An 8,953-nucleotide genomic window follows, 5' to 3' on the forward strand; every position below is an offset into this window, starting at 1 on the left:
TGGGAAATGTAAGAGAAGTAACATAAGAAGGTGGAGAACCAGAGAAAGATTCAGAGAAACACAGACCCGAGAGACAAGTGTCAGAGGGAGAGAGACCAAGGAAAGATGGGGAAGGAGAAGGAAGATGAATGTGGACATGGGGACAGAGGAGGTGGGGGGGGGGGGGAGACAGTGGGGCAGGCGCAGCACAGAGACAGTGATTCACAGAGAAGGGAATGTGGGAAAACAGAAAAACAGGGAAGACAAGGAAGACACTGACGGCAGAACAGAGACACAAAGGAAGAGAACCGAGTGAAGAGAGAGAAGGAAGGCAGGATCACCACCCCTCCCCCACCCCAAACACACAAAATAATAGCAGGAGGACCGGAGGATGAAATGCTGCAGGAGGGGGAGGACGATGCAGGACCAGGCAGGTGAGGGGGTGACCAAGGGAGCTAGGGCACAGCACGTGGTGGGGACGCACTCAGAGGAGACAGGGAGGCAGAGATGGCAGAGAGGTGACAGCAGCCGGGAAGAGGGAGGCAGGGGGTGGGGCGGGGAAGGGCAGGAGACACCTGGCACTGTCTTGTCCCCTAGGCTTTCTGGCTTTGTGGTTCTCACAGTCCTGAAAGTCTGGGGAACAGGGACCCCAGCGGGGAGGAGAAGGAGCAGTGGAGAACTGGTGTCTCCCAACTCGGCAGAGGGGTGGGGACAGAGTGAGAGATGGTGACCTAGAGAGAGGGAGGGAGACAACGGTGAGGTGGCGGAGGGCTCCAGACAGCCCAAGGAGGTGCTCTGGGTCCAAGGGACCCCTCCTAACCTGGGGTAGGGCACGCTGCCCTCAGTACAGCACCTCCCCAGCCTCTTAAATTCCCTAATGACTGCAATTTGTCCCTGGGCCTGAGCAGGGCACGGTGACTCAGGAGGCAGCCTGTGCACTCTCCCTCTCTCAAGAACCCTCCCTTCCCTCCCCCCCCCCCTCCCCGGGGTTGGCTCCCAAACCACTTTCCTTCCTCTTTGCCGGGGCTGCTGCTTAGTCTGGTCTGCACCTGGGGACTCAGTGTGTCTGAACCCACACACCCGGCTCCCTGTGTGCACTTCGGTTGCCTGCGAACTGGCCCTGAGGAGCTCCCTGCTTTAGGCGGCCAGGGCCCTGGCAAACCAGAAGGAAAGACCCCCATCCCACCCTGGGGGCACAGGAGGGCTGGGGACCCTTGTGGTGACCTGGACCTACACAGGAGGTAACATTACATAGAAACAGATATTTGCACACGTGCACACCGGCAAATAGAGGCACCTGAAGAGCTGACCTGGAAGGAGACCTGTAGTCTGGCTTCCTGGGTCTGATTTGGGTCTGATACGGTTAAAGAGCCGAGGGAAGGAGCCCCCGGGACTCGACTCTTTGAGCAATTTCTTGGAGTCTATAAATATGTCTTTGTCCTTTTTTTTTTATATGAATTTTAAAAATAAACGGCCACCAAACAGAATTTCCTGGTAAACACAAGCCCCACCCCCTTCCCCTGAGCAGAAACCTTTGATTGGATGGACTCATGGTGACCCTCCACTGAGCTGAAGACTTTGGTGAACAGGAGGTCTCAAAAGAGAGACTTCTGCTTCAAAAGAACCCGCTGCTTAAGGAGAAGACTTTAGTGAACCCAAGCAGACGGCTGGGGCTACAGGAGCAAACAGGGTCCCTTCACAGCTTATCGCTTCCCAGCCCAGCCCTGGACCCTCCCAGTACTCAGCTCCTTTCCTCCAGAATCTAAAACCCAGACGACCTGTTCACCAATCCACCACCAGCTTAGCAGTGCTGTTGGCCATGACATGAGCGCTCAAAACATATTTGATGAATGAGTGAGCAGACGGCCAGAGTCCTTGCCTTCAGGGAACTTCCGGTCTGATGGGAAAGGCCAATCGGCAATAGGAAACTCAGTCCAGGGTGATGCGCCCTCTGACAGGGAACGTGGAAGGGCCTGATGGAACCCCAGAGTGGAGAAAGGGTTCCTGAAGGGCGAGCTGTCTAAGCTGGGGCCTGCTGTGGATGAGCAGGTGTTCGCCTGGGGCACGGAGGGAGTGTGTGTGGGGTGGGGTGGGAAGGAGGTGAGGGGCTCTGAGTAGAGACCTTCAGGCCGGAGGATGGGGACAGAGCTCAGAGGGCTGGAGGGGAAACGTGGGCCCAAGGGTGATTCTGAGCAAGAAGATCCCTTAGGGTCCTCACTGGAGACCCCGGTCTGGAGCTTAGGAGAGCTGTCTGGTTAGAGACAGAGATGGTATGTTATCAGCACCAGCAGCACCGGAAGCCAGGGTGCCTGGAGCCCACGCCCAGAGAGAGACTGTATGGAGTGGAAAGACCAGGGACATCTGCCCAGGACCCCAAGGAAGACCCCCGGCCTAGGGGGCAGAGGGCTGAGAAGGAGCAAGGGAAGAGCTGGGAGGAAGGCCAGGAAAGGGTGCTGTTGGGGAAGCTGAGATAACTTTTTTGGGGAGGAAGTGGGACACAGCTGGGTGGCCACTGGGGAAAAGGACAGACGGGAGACTGTAAGGTTTTGGTGGCTGGAGGGACTGGAAGAGGGGACAGAGACAGGTGTGTGGCCAGCTGGGGTTGGCAAGGAGAGAAGGAGGGATGAAAACGTGTCCAATTTATTACAGGCTGGGCTCAGTGTTGTGTTTCCAAAATTTGCCATTTAAATCATTAAAACACATTTTTTTTTTAAATGTTTACTTATTTTGAGAAGGAAAGAGACAGAGAGGGAGAGAGAGAATCCCAAGCAGACACTGCACGGTCAGCGGTGAGCCCAATGCGGGCCTGGAACCCACCAACCATGAGATCACGACCGGAGTGGCAACCAAGAGTCTGACGCTTAACCAACTGAACGACCCAGAGGCATCCCTTAAGTCATTTTTAAGTGGGCAGTTCAGTGACCTGAAGTACATTTGCATGATTGTATAATCATTGCAGCCATTTATCTCCAAAACTTTTCCATCTTGCCCAACAGGAATTCTGTCTGTATTCAATCAACATTATCTCTCTGTCCCCTCGCCTGCAGCCCCTGGTAACCTCTATCTGCTTTCTGTCTCCATGGCTGTGACCACTCTAGGTGCCGCGTAGAAGCTGAATCACTTTGTGACTGGCTTATGTCGTTGAGCACGATGTCCTCAAATTTCACCCGCACTGTCGTGTGTTTCAGAGTTTCCTTCCTTTTTATTTTTGAAAAATATAATTTATTCTCAAACTGGCTAACATACAGTGTATACAGTGGGCTCTTGGTGTTCGGGGTAGATTCCCATGAGTCATCGCTTACATACAACACCCAGTGCTCATCCCAACAAGTGCCCTCCTCAGTGCCCCTCACTCACTTTCCCCTCTCCCCTCCCCCCATCCACCCTCAGTTTGTTCTCTGTATTAAGAGTCTCTTGTGGTTTGCTTCCCTCTCTCTCTGTTTCTATTATTTCCCTTTCCCTTCCCCCATGGTCTTCTGTTAAGTTTCTCAAGATCCACATATGAATGAAAACATATGATGTCTGTCTTTCTCTGACTGGCTTATTTCACTCAGCATAATACCTTCCAGTTCTATCCATGTTGCTGCAAATGGCATGACTTCATTCTTTCTCAGTGCCAAGTAGTATTCCATGGCATATATAAACCGCATCTTCTTCATCCATTTTTTTTAAGTGGAATCATCTGCCACTTAATGGATGTGCCATATTTTGTTGGACCAAGGAAGTTCTTCATGTGGGCTAGCTTCTTTCCTCCCTGCCTCCCTCCCTCTCTTCCTCTCCGCCTCTCTCTCTCCCTCACACCTTCCTTCACTCTCTCCCTCCGTTCAACAACACAGAGCACTCACTGAGCATGAGTCACTGTTCTAAGCACTGAGGATATAGCCATGAACAAAAGAGACAGAAATCCCTGCCCTGCTGAAGCTTATATTGGGGCGGGGGGGGGGGGGGGAGGCAATCAAGAGAAAGAAAGTTAAATAAGTACAACATATGATATTACAATTTATGAATGTATGAAAAATAATAAGAAAGTAGGGAGGGGAATAGGGTCAAGAAAGGTGCAAGTGAGGTGATCTTTGGGTAAAGACCTAAATGGGTTGGGGATCTCTGGGGAAAGACTGTTCTAGACAGAAAGAGTGGCAAGTGCAAAGGCCCTGAGGTATGTCTGGGGAGCAGTGAGGAGGCCAGTGTGGCTGGAGCAGAGTGAGTAAGGGGGAAACAATAGAAAGAAATGAGGGTGGTCAGGCCATGGAAAGTATGGACTCTATGGGATAGGTACTATCTTGTCCCTCTTTACAGAAAAACTGAGGCTGAGAGGGGAGAAGTGTCTTGTCCAAGGTCACCCAGCTGGTCAGTGCAAGAGGAAACGTTCAAACTCCAGGACTATCGGGCTCTCTGCTCCATTACCTGACTCTTCCATTGTCTTTTCCAAGGCGATTTGAGGGTCTGTTCCATTTGTGCACCGATTTGTGGGTCCAACAGTGTTTGAGTGCATTTTTCATAAATTAGCTCACCAAAGCCTTCCCATGGTGTCGTGAGAAAGACACTCTTATTATCTTCAAGGTAGAGATGAGGAAGGGAAGTCGTCCGCCCAAGTTTACACAACGCTGAGTGGTGTCGCCATGATTCGAACCCAGGCGGACAGCTCTTAACAACCACAGGGAGTGAGATGCCCGAGAACAAAGGGGCAAATGGTGCAACTGCCTGAGTGGTGGGATTAGCTCCAGATGGGAGGAAAGACGCCTCTTCCATTGTTTCAGGAAGGAAGAAGGAAAGGGCGGGTGAGGTTTCGGGTGGGGTGTGGGTCCTGTGGCAGGAAGAGGAGGGAGGGCCCTTGGGGTGGCTTCTGCTTCCTCCAGGAAGACGGAGGCCAGCTCATCTCAAGGGGCACCTGGGTGGGTGGGGTTGAGGAGGTGAGGGAGGAGAAGGCACCCAGGTGAGTTTGGCACTCAGCAATTTAAAGAGGCATCTTTTGAGCAGTTGGACGATTTTGTTTTGTTTTTGTCCAGCAAAGGGCAGGAACATGCAAGGCTGGGTGATGGTGGGAGGGGTGCTGAGGACACTAGTGGTGGAAAGGACTGTGGGGTATAGGAAAGGCAGACGGAAGGGGCTTTGGCGGGAGGCTGCATGAGGGGGTCAGGGGTGCCCTGAGGTGGAAGAACAGGTATGGCAGAGACACCCACAGCTCTGGAAGCCTGGGAGGCTGTGGTCAGGGAGTAGGATGTGGGTTTTGTGGCTTCTGAGGTGGAGCCCTTCTGGATGGAGATAGGGGCCAGGGTGCTACCGTGGGAATGGGTGATGGGGGAGGTGGTCTCAAACCCTGTGGAGGCTGGGGGACTGCAAAACCAGGGGGTCCTCTCGCTTCAAGGCTCCTGAGTCCCTGTGTCAGGGAATGCCTGTCTCTGTCTGCACCTATAATGAACATCAGGCAGGTTGCCAAGGACCTCATAAACATGATCATGTTTAATCCTCCCAGCAGCTTCATGAGGTTTAGAGACTCTTATTAGCACCGTGTTACAGGTGAGGAAACGGGGTCTCAGACAAAAGTCGCTTGTGCAAGGGGCAGAGCCAGGATTGGAACCTGAGGCATCCAGCTGTTAAACCCCATGCCATTCTGTCTTCAAATCTGTTTGCATGCCATTGAGGGCAGGGAGTCTTCTGCTGGATCCCCATCCCCCTGGCACAGTCCGGCACGCGATGGATGCTTGTGGGATGAGGAAATGGACCCTCACTCTGCCTTGTTGGGCCCTGACCAGCTCCTGGCTGGCAATTTTTCTAGTGCCTCCATGTGCCACGTCTCCCTTAATCCCCCCGCTGGCCCACACACAATCGCTCCCATTCTACAGATGGGGAAAACCCAGAGAAATTAGGTTAGTTGCCCAACATTGCATGGTGAGCAAGTGGTGTAGGTGGGATTCAAACCTCAGCCCGTCCGACTTGATGCCCCTCTGATGCTGATCTCACGTGTCTCTTTGATTACCCAAACTTTCTGGGTAATCTCTCAGATGGCTCTGAGTCAGCACCTGTATCTGCTACGTGCCAGGCAGCCTCTGTTTGCACACCTGGGCGCCCCTGATGCCAGGTCAACAGCCAGAGAACATTTCTGCCCCACCTCCTTCTGTCTTTATTATCTCTCATTTATTGCAGTTTAAAAAGTGGGGGAAGGTGGGTCCACTCCCACCCTCCCCCTGAGTCTTCTCCTTGTTAGTAAACGACACCGACACCATCCTTTTCCGTGTTGCTTGGGTCAAAAGCTGGGAGTGGTCCTTGCTCCCTCCCTCACACCCACCTCCCACTTTGGCAATTCCTGTCATCTCGGCACCAAAATAGCCATGGAATCCACCCACTTCCCTCTTCTCTCACCAAGCCGTGTTTATTTCTCACCTGGACAGGTGCAATAGCATCCTAACTAGTCTCACTGCTTCCACGTTTGACCCCCATTCCTACCCCCCTACCAATGCCACGTCCATTCTCCACTCAGCAGCCAATGCGTTCTTAAAATTTTAAACGGTATCATGTTAAAACCTGCTTCAAACCCATTTATGATTCCCCGCTGCAAATAGAATAAAACCCAAATGCCTCCAAGGCATTCTGTCTGGCTTATGTTCATCCCTCCAACCTCATCACTCCATCATGCTCTGTGCCTCAGCTCCCCTGCGCTTCTTCGATTTTCCCAGTGTGGTAGTTGAGGGTCTTTGTCCCACTTTAGGTCTTTGTCTTCGCTGATCCCTTTGCCTGGGATACCCTTCCTGCCACTGTGATCACCTTGTCTGGAGCAGACATTCTCTTCTTGTTAGTTTCCTTCCTATGCCTTATTTCAATCTAAAATTGCTTTATGTGTTTGCTTCCTTGTTTATTGTCTCTCTTTTTTTTCCCCCCTCTACGGCATTTACCACCATCAGATGTCCCTCGTGTTTTATTTACTTTCATTCTTATGGATTCTGTCTCCCATAACTTGAGTGTCATCTCTGACAGGGCAGGGGTTTTTGCCTTCCTTATCTGGTTCTGTGCCCTGGTGCATAGTAGGCACACAGTAAACATTTGTGGAATGAAGTAAAATCTCTGTCACTTGAACTGAGGCTTCATGAGGGCCGAGACCTCGTCTAGCAGGTTCATTGCTGAAACCCCCTGAGCCTAGTCTGGTACCTGGCATGAAGTGGGGCTCTGTATAAACAGGCTGAAGGAGTAAGTTTATCTCAAAGTCGTCTTCTCTCTAGAATCTCTGCTTCTCTCTAAAAATCTACTTCCCTCCAGGATCTCTGCTTCTCTCCAGAAATCTGTTTCCCTCCAGAATCTCTGTACCCAATGCTTCCACCTCTTCAGACCTGGCACGAATCTCCAATTATCCAGCCTTGGGAGAGCAAAACATAGGAGAAGACAGGGAAAGCCCATCTTTCTGAGACTGGGCTTTAAAGCCCTCCAGGGAAGAAAGATTCCAAGTGACTCTGGAGGATGCGGTTTCCCGCCCCATCAGCCTTTCACAGATCCACTGCAATCCTCAACAAGAATGAAGGATCCCTTGTGCTTACGTAGGGGCTGCATTTACCAAGGCCCAAACCATAGCAAAACCTCCCTCCATGATGACTGGGGCTTCCTGCCTCAGCAACATCCCTGCTCTGCCCTCCATGCTTACTATGGTTTCCTCCCTCAGCAAAAGCCTGCCCCGTGTTTACTATGGCCTTCTGCGTACGTTGGCAAACATCTGTATTTCTGTTCAGTCTGTTTGGGAAGGACTCCTCTTGTATTGGGGTTCATGCGGGAGCTCTTATGCTTACAAACACACCCTAGGGTTTAGTAGGCTTTCCAACCCATGGTGAGTGCTCACTAAATAGCCCTCCCATCCATTCCCACCATCCCACCCCTTTGCCTCTGCTCTGTTTGGCTTCCCCTGGCAGTCCCCCTGGGCTAGCTCCTCCCCCACCATCTTGGCCTGCCAGCAGCCATTCCAAACAGGTTCAAGGTCCTTCCTTGCCTGCAGGCCTCTATCTGCCATTCTTTCAGCCCCATCTCCCTCCCACCCCATTCTCCGTGCTCATTCTTACCCTCGGTGTTTTAACACTGCCTCCTTCAGAAGGCATTTTGTGACACCCCATGCTGAGCTGGGCACCTCACCTCTGGACTCCCTGGTGCCCTGGCTAGCTCCCCTGACCGTAGCACGCGTCCCTCCGAGTCCACGTCTGCCTTCCCCACCAGACAGGTGGGGAGACCTGAGGAAACCACTGAGGGCCGGGACTGGGGCTGCCTCAGTGCCCCTGGGAGAGATCAGCAAATGTTTGCTGCGTGAATAAAGGCACGACCTTTTTCACTCCTCTGCTCAAAACTCTCTGTGGCTGCTGTCTCAAAACCAAAGCTGAGCCTATACGCTCTGCTCCCTCTCAGCCCTCTCTTCCACCATTACCCTGCCTCGGTCTGTGACTGCTGTGCTGCCACCAACAAGGCTCTTCCCTGCCATCTGCAGAGCTCACTGCCTCACGTTGGATAGGTTTTGGCTCAGATGCCACCTTCTCCTTGAGGCCTTTCTGTCCACCTCACTGTTTTGTGTGGGTCTCAGCCCATCGATAACCCGGGTTCTCATGATTGCAAGATTGCCCTCAAGAGTAACCACCAGGAAACTTAAAAAAAAAAAAAAAAAAAAAAGGTTTATTACTTACAGGATCTGGAAATCACATGGCATACCACGGGCCATACAGCAAAGTCACAGTGGAGGGTGGGTGCATGGGTGTCTGGGGTTCTGCTTTTATTGGGATCAAGGGGGGTGCCTAGGATTTCAAGGGTTCACTATTCATGAATTTAAAACATAAGAGTTGGGGGGCTGGGGCAGCGCCTGGGTGGCTCAGTCAGTTAAGCCAGACTTTGGCTTAGGTCATGATCTTCTGGTTCATGAGTTCCCAAGCCCCACATCAGGCTCTCTGCTGTCAGTCTAGAGCCTCTGTTCCCTCCTCTCTCTGTCCCTCTCCAACTCATGCTCAAAAATAAA

Source organism: Herpailurus yagouaroundi, unplaced genomic scaffold (genome assembly GCF_014898765.1).
Source record: "Herpailurus yagouaroundi ecotype Mexico unplaced genomic scaffold, PumYag 220, whole genome shotgun sequence".
NCBI lineage: Eukaryota > Metazoa > Chordata > Mammalia > Carnivora > Felidae > Herpailurus > Herpailurus yagouaroundi.